At 39.6% G+C, this 14,599-nt stretch overlaps 1 protein-coding gene across 7 annotated transcripts in view; it reads left to right on the forward strand.

Moving 5' to 3' along the window:
* Positions 1–1,073: 1,073 nt before the first annotated feature.
* LOC129725242 (protein O-mannosyl-transferase TMTC1-like) overlaps positions 1,074–14,599 on the forward strand; it is a 577,063-nt gene continuing 563,537 nt past the window's right edge. For 2 of the 7 annotated variants that reach the window (XM_055680803.1, XM_055680807.1), the window contains exon 1: positions 1,074–2,907. The gene's annotated coding sequence lies outside the window, so the exon portion shown is untranslated. The remainder of the gene's footprint in view (positions 2,908–14,599) is intronic. The other 5 variants (XM_055680804.1, XM_055680805.1, XM_055680808.1 and 2 more) reach the window with 4 other exon arrangements.

The raw sequence follows: 14,599 nt of genomic DNA on the forward strand, positions 1-14,599 counted from the left end.
CTATATGCACATGCCGGTCTCGGGGAAAATGCATCGCATTCCACTTCCCATCCGTGCTCCGATCGGAACGGTGCTTCACATTTTCAGAGTACCCTTTCGCTTGAGGGAAGAATCTCGCTCCCGCTCGCGGTGTTCGCATCAGCAATGATATTTATTTTCTCTGTTTAGATAGCTTCGCATAGGCTCCAGCGATTTTGCAAGAGTAATTAATGAGAAAGAGCATGCGAAAGCTCAATTCTCGAAGCTTTTCAAGAAGTGGGCTACCGGGTCTCCGCGCAAACGCGATAACCGGTCAGGAAGTAACTCACCAACCGTCGCCTTCCGGGTCACTCAAGGGAAGTACGGAAGGAAAGATTGCACTCGGTGGTTGCGGAACATTTGGGAATTGCGTGTGCTACTTTGGTGCTGGCTTGCAGGTGCATGATGCAGTTCGGTGTTTGATTAGAATAAAATTTGGGAACTCCCTCTTCTCTTGCAGTGAGAAGTAGTCAAAAAAGGATACTAGATTTTTGTTCGGAATAATTAGACCAGAAAATTGTATACTGTTTAAAACTTTGTGATTAGGGTACATTGGCATTGGAAAATGAATCAATGACATTAAGATTTTTGATATCCAAGGAAAAAAATAACAGAATGATTTTATCAGATTCTAACTTTCACACGTTCCTATCATTTAGTTTCACAAGCAAAAACAGCAGCTTGTCAATCGTTAGTCTTTTTTTCCTCATCTTCACTCCATGCTGTTATCCTTTCTGCACTCATTCGCTTCGGGAAGCTTTTCGTGGGTGGGTGCTGACCAGCACGTGCTCATTCTCGCCGCACAATCCGAGCTCATTCTCAAAGCAACAAGGTGAGAATAGATGCGTCGTGAAAGTCCCGCCTCGATTCGGCTCTGGCCCCTTGTGCTGCTCTGAGGTGGAACGCAAATGCCAACTTTTGACTTGCGGAAGCAGCGAGCAGCACAAACTAGGAAGCAGCAGCAACAGAGGAACATGAAACACAATCTCTTTCGTCTCGACTACTAGACACCGTGGCAGTTGAGTGGAGCTTCCTCAGTCAAAAGCCGACCGAGATCGAGTTCAGACGCGTTTGTAGCGGGAGTCCTTGCAATCGTGCCGGTATTCTGAGTGGGGCGGAAAAATTCGTCTGCCCCATATTTATGTGTGTACAGATTTGCGACGTCGATTGGGCATTGACACTGGGGAAAAACTGTAGTTTATGATTTTCCCGGGATCCGAAGTGATGGAATTCGAATTTTTCACGGGTTGCCAACAATCGCTATCACAAGAGCCGCGGGAAATAAATTGACGGAAAAAGTTTCTGCTGTACTAACCATAACTTGCTCGCCTTTTCTCGGCACCAGCCCTTTTGGATCGTGAAACTATGGAGAAGTGAAAAATTTTCCGGGTGTGTTTCCACCCGTACGCGATGCAACCGGAGGAAAATCGAGGACAGGCGGCCGTGGTACATCGAGAGCGAGAGTTTCACATTTAGTTTTCTAGTGTTTTTGTTAGACCGGAGGTTTGTCGGAGGATAATTTATTGAATAGTTGGTTCCGGAACACTTTCCTCCAGTGCAGCAGCTGTGTGTTAAGATCGCTTTTCAGAAGCCGTCATCATAATTCGGCAAGGTTATGAACAAATAAAAAAAACATGCACTGAAAAGGTTGGGTCGAACGCGAAAAGGGAGGTGATAGAGTTCGATGAAAATTCCAGCTTTCGCTTCCTGTCTCGTGGCTCGAAAAAGGATTGCAAAAACGTCCCTAAGCCGGTAAGGAGGAGTGTGCGTTTTATATTTCCCAAGTCTACTCTCACACGTACGTCGCAGTGTGAACCTGTGCAATTCACATTTTCCGGATCGCCGCGCGCGTCGTTTGTGTGTGTGCGTGTTCGTGTGTGAATTATACGATGTGTTCCTATTCCGACTAGAGCACTTTTATTTCGGCCCATTAGCTTAGATTAGTGTACGAAATCATTGGTCAGCGCGTTTCGATTCGCGGAAACGGAACAGAAAATGCTGCAATGTCCCATCCGTACTGCAGTGCGAAGACCCAGATGGATGGATGCAGCTGTGATACGGCCAGTCGAACGTAAACGCCAGATGACGCACAGGGACGCAGCCGATCGGGAGTAAATTGAAACGGAAATTTATTGGTGTTTACACTGTTGCACCTTCGCAGCTTGAAACTGTTCCAGCTCGAAAGGTTTCAATTCCGGTAAGTGGTGCGGATGGACAGAAAGGCATTATTACGCTAGTTTGAATTTCCGTAGCGGAAAAAACTTTCGAGAAAGTGCAACCCCGAATATTTTTATCGCGTGAGGAAAGTAGGAGGCCTCCGAGGCAATATCCTAAATCAACCGAATGAAAGGAACATCCTCTCCTCCGGTAAGGCACTAATCGAACATTCCTCGCTTTGTCGAGTCAGTCGGTCGGTCGGTCGTTCGGTCGTACGGGAATTAAATCACGAAGGAAAGTTAAAGAGTGCTAATAAACCGTCTGCAAGTGGATGCTACTGTCAGGAGGAAAAAACCAGGTGAAATTTACTACATTGCATCGTTTTGCGGTTTGCGAGCCAACTTTTCGCTGGAGCTGATTTGGGTCAACCGTAGCGTTAGTTGGCGGGAAAAGCTGCACAAGTTATATTATTTTTTTCTTCTGTACATTGTATTACCATGCGGAGGCGGGTGGGAAATGCTCACGGAAGAGTGCGAAATTAAAGCGTATACTATGTATTCTCTTGTGATGTAAGTGTTCTGCGGTTGTGCTGAAGGTTCACGGTTGGCAGGTCGCTGTCGGATGAGTGAGTGCATGGAGAGCTTAAATGTAAATAATGGAAAGGATAATTTATGCACTGTGACGAGCTGGCCACGCAAATTAGACCGACACTGTTCCATTGTTAATCAGCAGGTAGGTTATTTGCTTCTGGCAGTTCATTTGGGGGAGGCAATTTTGGGAATTCAAAGCGAAACTTTGTGGCATACCAAGCTCAATTGGCAGAGAGGCACACACGTCCTCTCGTCTTACTGGGAACTTGTACAATCTTTTATAATTATCTTTTCGTTTTTTTTATTTGTTGAAAAATATCATAACATGAAAACTACAAAAAATCAATAAAAACAATTGTTTATTAATTAGATGTGCATTAGAAAACCCCAAACCAGGAATTGATTAATTTCTCACCAAAAATTATAAATTGCGAATTTTCTCAAACATTGACCAACTTTTAAACTTAATGAAAGAACAAAGTTTTAAATTTATTCACATTCAATATTGTTCTTTTTCTTGTTGTTCTGAATAAACCTGTATGTAAAACTGGTTTACTTGGTACAAATATTTTCAAGTTTTTGCAAAATTATAACTACAAATATTAAAAAAAAAACAGATATTGAGGGTTAATTTCTTTAAGATTTAGGAAAAGCTTATTGGAAATGTAATTCTACAAAAATGTTAATATGGTCAGATAAAATTGTGTGCAGTTTGTTCTTAGCGAGCACTTATAATGTTATGGTTGATCAAGTTCCAAAATAATGTTCGCGTATTGTATTTTCATTTACTTATTTATTTCGTCAGGTGAATGTAGACTAGATAAAACATTATTTTAAGAATCTTTTAAACATGTTTACATTGGTTCTTTCACCATTGCTACGCCAACGGTTTCGTGATGTAGATTATACTGGCGCATCGTGCGATTGATGGAGCCATGTTTTGCGTAATTTGTTTGGCATTGTTTTTCTGGAAAAAGTTTTCTTGTTCTAAGATGCCGTGAGGGCGTATGAAAGTCGAGTTCTGATAATAATGTAGCTGAGTCTATGCGATTTGAAATAATGTCAACAGTGAAAAACCGCGTTGCAAATTCATGGTATTGCACAGTGGTTCAAATCGTTAAAAACCTGACCGTCAGTGTTTTGAGTGTACCGTCATCCGGGGTGAGATTGTGCCAAAAAATGATGCTTTTTTGTTCTCAAGCTTGTAACGCACACATTTAGGCAAAGAATTCGATCCAAGATACACCAATGCATTCTAGAATGTTTTGTTAACAACTACAAAAAATATGGTTAAGTTACAATAAACTATAACTTTGCTAAAAATACATGAACTTTGGCTCAATCTCACCCCTCCTATGGGGTGAGATTGTGCCAAAAACAAAAAGTTGAATTTAATACCTGTTAAATGAACAGTAGTGTGTCTACGAATAATACACATGACTCACATGATAAAACAGTAAGTATATGGACGACCATAAACAACGTGGACTATTAAGGGGCTTTAGGTGGTTGATCAGAAACTACGTTTCATATGAATTATAAAAAAATGTATGGCTGGATCAAAGTGTTGCATAGAGTAATTACTTTAGAGAACGTGGCTTATAGATAGGCTCTATTCCCATAGTGGCGTCTCCAGGTAGCCTAAAAAGGGAAAACGTTAGGACATGAAGTTTGAGAAGACTTTTCGTTTCAATTATTATGTGTCATTGACAACTGTATATTCCATTGGAGATCTCAAAACCTCTGGAAACGTACCCACAACCCTCCTTCTTCGCTTTAAAAGTCATCAGTTTATATAGAATTGGAGTATTAAATTTTGTTACATTCCATAAGTAATATCAATCATTGAAAATTTAAATCTAACAATTGAGAACTGTAAGCTTCTCAAGCTTTTAGTCATTATTTCAAAGAATACCATAGCTAGACAACATACCTTATGCTGTGGGGGAAAAAAACATACCCTATGTAAACAATGCAAGTGTTTTGGTGAATACTGATATAATTTTGTCGTGAATGTGAATTCCGCACACTGTGCCGTTCAATATAGCTTGGCACAATCTCACCCCAAAAGGGCTCGAAAAGTGTACAGTTTGGAAAAACATTATTTTCTGAGCCGGCACAGGTTCAATGCATAACATTTCCTCAACACATTGGAGACGACATCCTAACGTACCAACTGAGCAGTAAGTTGATGTGATTTCTTGATCGGGTTGGTTTTCCTGGGACATTTTTGGATAACGTTATTTGCGCATGTTTTTCACCCTGTACTTTGAAACATTCTTTAAGCGAAACAGTTCACTGATATTATCTATATTCCATTTTAAGTTGTGAATAAATATGTCATGTTTCATAAAGTATTGAATTTGAGGTATTAGGTTTTGGAAATCTAAAGTTATTTAACGTACAAACATTTCCCGTTTTGGCTCAATCTCACCCCCGTGGCTTAATCTCACCCCGGCAGACGGTAGAAACGATATTTAAATGCTCTAGTATATTCGACAAAGTTTCTGTTTATCTTATGGGGCGCCTCTTGATGAAAACGATTACGCTTCCGATATCCCAGTGAACATTATTACGACTGACGTATCTGAAATATCCGAAGAATCACTACAAAAAACGGCGAGACGGTTGAAACAAATAATGCTCCTGGACGTGAGGGTATCCCTTCTATTGTCATAAATAAAATGCACCAATAAGCTCGCCAACACACTAGCATAAATATTTAAGTTGTTCTTACAACAAGACAAGTTCCCAGTTCATTGGAAAAAACTCGCAAATTGCTCCGACACATGAAAAAGGAACCAGACACAACGTTCATAACTATCGTGGAATAACATCACTAAGCGCCTGTTCGAAAATGTTTGAAACGATTCTTAGTAGTCACCTTCTGTTTCTCACAAAAAAGATTCATCTCTACTGACTAACCCGGTTTTAATCCCGGTTGCTCTGTGACAACCAACTTGCTTTCACTTCGAACTGTATCGCTCACATGGGAAATGGAAAACAGGTCGACGCTGTATATACAAACTTTAGAGCTACATTTGATAAAATTACTCCGCAAACACGCTAAAATTGGTGTCTCCTGGGTAAATGGTTTGCATTCGTGCCTATGTGACAATTAACAAACACGACCGGTGTACCCCGAGGGGGTAATCTTGAACCGCTCCTTTTATTTTTGTTGATGAATGAGTTTTTGAAGTTTATGAATGTAATTAGAAGCGGAATCAAAAGCCTCCTTAATGTCCAAGAACGCAGACGTTCTTTGCGAGCATATGCCAGATGTATATCTGCTGTAAGCAACGCAAGACAAACATTTGTCTCTTTGGCACGGCGGAAACCAAATTGAGCATCTGTTAGCAGACCATTTGAATTTAAACAATGGTCTAAACGACGGAGTATAATTTTTTCCATCAGCTTCCGAATACAGGATAGCATTGCAATCGACCTATAAGAGTTGTGTGCAGAAGCTGGTTTTCCCGTTTTTTTGGATGGCGATCACCTTCACTTGCCTCCAATCCTGCGGTACAATGTTTTACTCCAGGAACTTATTAAACAAGTTCAACAAGCGCCTCTTGGTATTGCCGGGTAGATTCTTCAACAAGTTGAATTTGATTCTATCTAACCCAGGCGCGTTATCGTTACAGATTCTATGGCGTCGTGGCCCAGAGACGCATCGCGAACAATGTTTTGCTCAGGAACAGTGTCCGGATATACTTTCCTAGCAAAATCGAATATCCACCTACTTGAAAACTTTTAGCTTTCCTTGACCGTTATTCGATTTCGCATTCGTCGGGCTGTGTTTTTCGTTCCTCTTCTCGTTTACGAACCGACGCCAATACCCGCTTTTCGTTGCTTTAACCAAGATTTTACCCGTTATGTAGTCGGCAATTTCAACACACGTCTCCGGAGCCAGGTTCAACATCCAAGGCAAATTTCAACATAGGGCGATAAATCCCAACAGTATCAATATCGAATTTCATGAAATCACTCCAGAAATTGACTTCTATACATTCTGAGTCTAGCTGCCGAGTTGGAAATGGCCACTCTGGAGCAGGTTCCCGTCGGGTCTTTTATGGCCACAAGCATCTTATGTATAAAATATAAAGTTACATATTTGCAACCGCCCATTATTTTACAACGGAGCGTCTGATATGAGCTGGCTTTGTTTTGCTGTGTTCGTCTTTGTTCAAAGCAAAATGTAACGGCGAGCAAACTAGAAAAATTCAAAGGAAAATGGTAAAATTCACGAAAATAGAATTTCCGTACAACGAAGAAATGAGATTGGAGAAGGCGCAATGAACAACAATAATATGACAGCAATTTAAAACAGATGACCCTCGACAGTTGTTTTGAAATCATTCTTTAAAAGCTACCACCGAAAATTAAATACAAATAGAAATACGCTCGACGGGTGGCTACCGTTACGGTGGTCGGTTCAACTATCTAAACATATAAAAATGCAACTTTGTCTGTCTGTCTGATCCATAGAGGCTTGTGAACTACTGAAACGATCAGTGTGAATTTTTGTATATTGGGGTTTTAGGCCGAGAAAAGTGACTAAGATAGTTCGAGACCCCTCTCTTTTCTAGAATGGAGGGGTCCCATACAAATGAAACACAAATTTCTGCACATCTCGAAAACTGACCAAGCAAATGAAACCAAATTTGGCATATGGATTAGAGATGGTCATAGAGATTGGAGATGGTGTATTTCAAACCCGTACCCGACCCGAACCCGAATTTTTTTTCAGTTCAAACGCGAACCTGAACCTTATGAGAAACTTTTTTTTTCATCAAACCCGAACCCGAAAATTTTATTTCTATGAAACCCGAACCCGACCCGAACCCGAGATTTCATACATTATAAAGTCGGGTTTTGGGTTTTCATACCCAAACCCGACCTGAACCTGATATTTTCAAACCTGAACCTGACCCGAACCGGAAAAATTGTTTTTTTCATCAATCCCTCGGGTTCCCGACACTTTCAAAAACCCTCAAACCCGAACCCGACCCGAACCCGACCCGAACCCGACGGGTACGGATCGGGTTCGGGTTTCGGGTTTGAAAACTCGAAACTCGACCATCTCTAATATTAATATCTTTAGAGGTAACAAATATGTCCATAATGGTTCAACACTCCTCCCTCTTCTGGAAGGAAAGAGTGCCATACAAATTAAACACAAATTTCTGCACATCTCGAGAACTAACCAAGTAAATGGAACCAAATTTGACGGGTGAATATTTTTAGGGGTAACAAATATGTCCATAATAATTTGACGCCCCTCTTTCTTCTGGAAGGGTGGGGTTTCCCACAAATGAAACTCAAATTTCTCCACAACTCGAGAACTAATCGAGTAAATGGAACCAAATTTAGCATGTAGAGGTTTTTGCGGGCAAAAAATATTTTAATGGTGGTTCTACACCTTTCCCACTTCTGCGTGGGAGGGCTCTTATACAGATCAAACATAAATTTCTGTTGTGGTTTGATACTCCTCCGGGCTCTGGAAGGGGTGGTAGGTCTCCCATACAAATAAAACAGATATTTCAAGCAGGTTTTCCGGAAAACAGCTTAAAAAGAGCCAAAACTCGACTCCAGACGCCATTTTTAAATTTAAGATGAATTTTTCCGGTTTCTAATATAGGTGTTTCTGGATTCGTAATGGTGCACTGAAACCACAAGTCGGCCTCAGCCAACATTTTGAATCGTAATATGAGTACCCTCGGAACCAGAATGATGCACAGAAGCTAGAAATCGATCACAGGCACCATTTTTAATTCTGAGATGGCGACTTCCGGTTTCGGAAAAAACGCCGAAAAAGACCGAATATTACTTAATATTGATATATCCGTAATAGAGATGATGCATAGAAGCCAAGCATTGACCCTGGACACTATTTTAAATTCAAAGATGACCACTCTCAGTTTTTAGAAAACAACAAAATTACTGAATACCACCCAATATGGGTATTTCCGGAATCAGATTGATGCCAGAAAAACAACAGTGATCGAATACCACTCAATATGGATATTTCCAGAATAGAGGCGATGTACAGAAGCCAAAAGTCGTGGCTTTGGTCATATCCTATGGCCGATTCGTCGTGCATTTGCAGACTATAAACAAATCGCAAAAAATTAGTGAATTTGGAATGTTTGAAATTATCAAATTAAACACAATATTGGGCGAGACGAAGTTTGCCGGGTCAGTTAGTGTTTTATAAAATTTTTAGCAATATGTACAGTCCCTCCACAATTATGGGTCAGTCAACGTGTTGTCTAAATGTTCAAAAATGGATACAAAATCGGAAGAATTATCAACTACGAAAGTTTTACTATCTATCTCTGTGTTCTGATGTGTACTTTCGATCAACAATTAGTTTCACTGCAGTTGATGCGTGTAAATCGGTTGGGAGGAAAAATATCACTTACATAGCAAAAGACACAATTATGGATCACTTTTGGCATTCAAAATCATTTAGTATATGAAATCGTCGAGATTTACAACAATACAATAACTTTTGTGATATACAAAAGCTATTTTATTGTTGTAAATGCTTGATAATAAGTTATTTGATTCAGTCTTGATGCATTATCATGTAAAAGTAATAAAAATAACCAAAATATGGATTGACCCACAATTTTGCACCGTTAAATGTAACATAACAGGTCGGATTCGATTATCCGGAGACTCGATTACCCGGAGACTCGATTATCCGGGGGCTCGATTATCCGGAGATTTTTTTTTCTTCTGTATTTCTATAACGTACTTTTGTCTTCTGGGTCATTGGGAGTTTCGGAGTTGTTCAAAACTGTAACAACAGTGCCCCGTTCTGCTTGAGCAGTTCGTTTTTAGTTGTTTTCTGGTCGTTCTTTCAACCAATTCTTACTCTACAACCTCCAAGAGCAAGGTATCATGGTATTTTGTTGCCGATGAGGACAACCACTAATGGTTAACCGGTTTCGAATTTATGGCCGGAACATATTCGTGTAATATAATGGACATGGACATATAATGGTCAACCACAAGCAGGCCTGTCCCGGTGGTGTTTCGGATACTCCTGGACCAAAACTCATCAAGCGAAAACAATTTGAAATCCGCAAAGTAGCCCATAAGTGGCCATAGGTCGTTATAGGTCACTCAAGAAATAGAAAAAAAATCATGAGTGTTGTCAAAAGAACAGGGTTTGTATATGTAACTTCTCATTTCTTTTTATTATTTAAGATAATAAAAACAGATAAATATAGAAAACAAATCAAATTCTTTTATATTTGCTGGAAAATATTTTTTTTAATCTCCCGAAGCGAAAGCTGCTTTTAGCAGCTTAAATTAATTTTATTTCGTTTTTCTCATCTTCCGGAGAATCAATATAACATAATTTATTATTACGTTTATACGTATAACAAACGTCGACAAAGAGTCTAAAGACAATTTTCAATTTATTTCGTCGGCACATGTATTGTGTACAATATATTTTGATGTAAAACTCACTATTCTAGATGAGAAATATTAAATATTGAAAAAATGGCTCGATTATCCGAAGGGTTCGATTATCTGGAGCGAAATGTTTTTATAAACTTTGGATAATCGACCTGTAAAACAATTATGGGTCACTTCACTCATTGCACCAAGCAGAATTATAGTTTATAGTGACATTTTCAATGGAAGGGTCTCCCACGAAAGGCAGAAAATCAAAAGGCAGAATCACGAAAAGCAGAATAACGAATGGCAGAATCTCAAAGGGCACGAATGGCAGAATAAAAAAATCGGTCTATTTTCTTTTTAACAACACACACTCGCGGCCTTTGGCCGACTCTATTGTCCAAGTGTATGCTGTCTTTACTTGCTACCGCTCGTTCCGACATAACTAAGGGAAAGGAAACCTGTTAAAATAATCCTAGAAAACCAGTAGATCAGTTGTTTGTATGCGAGAGGCCGCCGCTTCCGACGGCGGGTCGGCGGCCGGCTCGGACCGCGGAAACCACGGCGGCTTTGTGCCGCCTCGGTTCCTTGCCCTCGATTATGCGTCTTTGCCGCATGAATTTTTTTATGTTAATTATAACCAACAAGCCGTTGAGACTAGTGTAAGTTATACCTAACATCGAAAAATTACTCTCCAACGCCAAACCAGTTTGCGCGTTTCGGATCTAATAATTCGGCTTGATTTGCACCTCCCATCAAAACTGGTCATTGCTTGTGACCAGTTATTATGTCTGGTTACCAAATAATATTAAATAATAAATGCTGAGTAGCTGCTTTGATACCGTGACCAAGATTCGCACCAATTTGCCATCACGCTTTTGGCTATTGTGAGTCAGGTTTTGCTACCAGTGATTCCGCCTTTCGTGCACTTCGAAATTCTGCCTCTTGAAATATTCTGCCTTGTGTGTACTTTCGGCCTTTCATGATTCTGCCTTTCGTGCTTCTGCCTTTCGTGATTTTGCCTTCTGTGGCGAACCCGTACAAAAAATTCTGGAAAGGTTTCCTGAAGTGATTTTATGAATCTTGACAGATAAGTGACATACATGTTGGTGGCCGCTATATAGGGCCCCACGGGAAGCTGTTCCGGTACGACCATTTCGGGAACAACTCATCAGTTGGACTCGAAATGGATGTAAATCGCTTCTTGGAGTGATTTCATGAGTTTTGATACCAATGTTGTTCAGTGTTATTGACAATTGTTCTAATTTGTCCCACCGGAACATGCCTCCGAAGATCCAGATTCATAAGAGCCAGATGTGGTCACAGGTTCGTGTCGATTCCAGATTCTAAAAGTAGACAGATTATTCAATCTTTTGACAGGCCAAGATCCACAATCGGTCAAGAAATAAAAAATCAAGAAGCATTTAATTTTGTGGATACCTAGGTATATTGCCAAGTACTTGAAGGGAAAAAATCGGAGCCCCTCCTTTCGACCCCCCCGCTGCTATAAACCATCTGATGATGATGGTTTATTCCCACTAACTAGGAGCATTCCATAAGTTTCAGCTGGCTTTTTTCCTGTATAGACTCATTACTGCGACCAGAAACTTTTGATCTTTTGTAATATCGCCCAGGTGTTCCCTGTATTCCGCACTTCTTTTATTAGCATTATCGCTTTTGAGAGACGGTGACATGATTATTATAATTTGTGCTTTTGTGTATGTCTTTTCACCCTTCTTTATTTCGCTTACCACTCCAAGCCTCGCTGCCTCCGGCCAATATTATCGCCAATTGGAGAGGTTTCAATTGAATGTCCTTCTGGTCAGATTTATTGTAATAGGGATTTATTTTCGTCATGAGCTCTTTGTCGAGGTTATGCAGAGTTCAACGTAGAGGAAAGACTAGTCGGCGGGAGCCCTAAAACAAACCCATGATTAAGTCCATTGACATCGAATGGCCTGAATTCAACTGAGATTCGCACCCACGACTACCGGCTTGCTGAAGCGGCCTCTGTAACCATGCGGCTACAAAACCCACCAGCTGGCTTGGTTAAGGTTATCCTCAACCCGGCCGAGTATTTACATGTGTGAAAGCTGCCCGGCCGAGTGCTCACTTATGTTAAAATTGGCGAGAACATAACGGTTAAGCTTGGCATTAAACTTTGAGTACCATATATACCTAGTCGAGGCTCTGCCTGTATCCCGAAAGCCTAAATACGTGTCAGATCTTTACTTGTAGATATCGGAACACTTTGTCCCACCACGGAATGGGCGGCTGTTCTTTGATCGTTACGCAGGGATACAAGCGTAATTTAAGCGCTCAAAAGCTGACCACTTTCCCCGGGTTTTTCCTGGTTGAATTACTAGATTTTCAAATTCAGGTACCTAACTTCAAGATAGACGTAGTCCTACGTCAAAAAGTTGTTGATGTGATACGACCGTAAGGTTAACGTTGAATTACGACAGCCTGTATTATGTCAGTGTATTTCTTGCAATAGCTAAGTGAATTGATCAATTTAGTGGTCTGAGGAGGAAATATTTATGTTTGGTGATAGAGGTCAAACTCGGGTATCCGGAGTTTCGAAAAATATTTTATTTGGGATAACCGATTTCTCCTAATAATTGAGCCGATTTTTAATATTTTCTTATCGAGAACAGTCTGTTTGTTGATAGAAACAATATTGTACTCGGTAAATCTGCCGTCTTGAAATATAAAAATTATCTAGCGTTGGTACAACGATGTTTCTCAAATATAAAACGTTAAACTGTAATCATATGAATCAATCTTTTTATGCATTAGGTCAACTACGCTGTTGCGCAAAATACAGTATCAAATTGTGCACTTCTAGATAATAAAGGGCGAAAGCACTCAACCTTGAGGACATCTTTTTATCGATCTGATATTTAGTTGCGCGTCTCCAAGATCAGCAGAGATTTCACGATCTTTTAGCACCGCCATTGTCCATTCAATAGTATAGATATCCAGCCCCTCTCTTTCATTGCGGAACGCATTGAGCTATAGAATGGCATTATCAAATGCTCGTGCAATATCAATAAAAGCAACCAGAGTTATTACTTTGGCTTAAAGCGCTTCATCGATTTTACTAACTCGTGATTGTAGCACCGTTATTTTATATTAACCTGCCTGATTGGTAAGCAACCTGGTTTTTATTCAATTGAAACTTCACCAAGCTTGACTTGATAAAGTCGTCCAAAATGTTTTCCATAGTTTTTAAAAGAAAAGACGTCGTAAGTCGGTTTGTCTCTTTTTTCCACTTTTGGATTAGAGACAACTTGAACCTATTCAGCAGATTTGCCAGGTTGAAAGAACTTAGAGCGCCCATTCCATCCAAGCATGCGAGAAGATTCCGAATGCTTTAAGTTAGACATCTGTTGACCATGTACTTCAGCAGATATAGGTATTGACCCTGGAATACCCTCTCACTATTACTACAAGAATTCCAAAAAAATGTAGCACTAAATCAGCCATCTTCTTTCAAGATTGCCAAAACTGTTTGACTAATTGACTATTTGATAATCGAACCATTTTCTTCTCATAATCTAGTCCCAGAAAATCGAGTCTCTGAATGAATAAACCTGGCGTCCGTTTATGATTTCCTGCATCAAAACATCATCTGAAATTAGAAAATACCCATACTGGATGCTACCATTTTGTACCGTTTTCCAGAGGCCGGAAGTCACCATCTTGTACTTCATAATCGCATCTGAACCCCTTTTGGCCCCTTGGCCTTTTTACAGACATCGGAAGTCACTATCATGATATTCAAATGGCACTCGATGATTTTGGTATTGAGCAAAATCATTTCAAATCGTCTGGAAATACGCGAAAATTTAATCGACCATTTTTGATTTGAATGAAACTTTTCACACGTATTTGGCTTAGCAAACTGAGCATTTCTCGCAGGTGGAGAGATTTTTTACACCCATGAGTTACATTTTACAAGGGCGTATGCCTTTTGGCATGGGTTTTATTCAAAGCATTGTAGCCCAGAAACCGTTGGTTGTATAGAAAAACTGTTTGAGAATGAGTTGTAACGAATCGAAAATGCTTCATAAGAAATATATATACTGTACAAAAAAAATTTTTTTTGACCAAAATAAAATAAAAATAAACATTAAATTTCAATTTAAAAAAAAAGAGTTGAATTTTTTTTTATTTTTTTTTCAAAGAAACTTGACGTTAATACGCAACTTTTAAAAAAAAGTCCAGGATGGAGAAATGAAAAATAATTTTTTTATGGTAGATTAATTTTTTTATGAAAATTCTAATTCGAACATTTTTCAAAATATTTGTATTCTGATGATTTCAAAAGATGCAGAGAGCCATTTTGAATTAAAAAGCTGTTGGTAGTAAACATTCTAAAGGCATCGGTTTTCGAGTTATTTTTAGTTTAAGCT

Source organism: Wyeomyia smithii, chromosome 2, assembly GCF_029784165.1.
Source record: "Wyeomyia smithii strain HCP4-BCI-WySm-NY-G18 chromosome 2, ASM2978416v1, whole genome shotgun sequence".
Classification (NCBI taxonomy): Eukaryota; Metazoa; Arthropoda; class Insecta; order Diptera; family Culicidae; genus Wyeomyia; species Wyeomyia smithii.